Consider the following 787-nt stretch of genomic DNA (forward strand, 5'->3'; position numbering starts at 1 on the left):
GAGATGCAGGAGAAACTGAAATTATGGCTAAGGTAAAAAAAAAAAAAAAACTAGCTGAGATCCTAACACAACATCATAAAGTAAAAAAGTAGGATCTCTCAAGATTTCCCACATTATCTTAGATACCAAAAAAAAAAAAAAAATCGACTATAGAGGTAATAATTTGAAGTCCTCAAAAGAAAAATCATGCATGTGGTTATTTTATTTTAAAACGGGGATAAATAAGAAACTTCATCTACTGACAGTGTACAATTATGCAGTACGGCACAGGTGCAGCCAAGCAAAGAAAAACATGAAGCAAAATAGGAAGGCACTGCCTTACCTGCTTCTCCGTTTTCGAGGCGGTTTCTCCACTGTGCCAGTCAGTCTACAGACCAAACAAATAAGACAGTAACTAAAAGTAATATACAAGAAAACATCTCCCGGCGCTACCGTGCCAGTCAGGAACTAAACAGACCACCCTCTGGGACCACAGGCTCGCCAAGCCCAGACCTGACCTTACAAACGCCTTATGCCCTGTTTCCCAAGACCAAGCACTCCTGGGACTCACCGTTCCCCTAATTCCCCCTGAGCCCAAACCTTCCTGGTCCCTCACCCCATCTTCAACCCCTGCTCGTCACAGCCCAGCTCCCCAAAATCACCCACCTCCACCTACTCATTGTCTGCCTCGTCACCCCCGTAAGCTCCCCCAGCCTCCCCTTTCCTGTGCCCATCCGCTCCCGACCGTACACTGCCCTCTCCACGCCCCGCCTCCCCGGGCCCGGCGACCCCCGCATTCCACGGCCCC

This window comes from Mandrillus leucophaeus, unplaced genomic scaffold, assembly GCF_000951045.1.
Source record: "Mandrillus leucophaeus isolate KB7577 unplaced genomic scaffold, Mleu.le_1.0 Scaffold335, whole genome shotgun sequence".
NCBI classification, from domain to species: Eukaryota; Metazoa; Chordata; class Mammalia; order Primates; family Cercopithecidae; genus Mandrillus; species Mandrillus leucophaeus.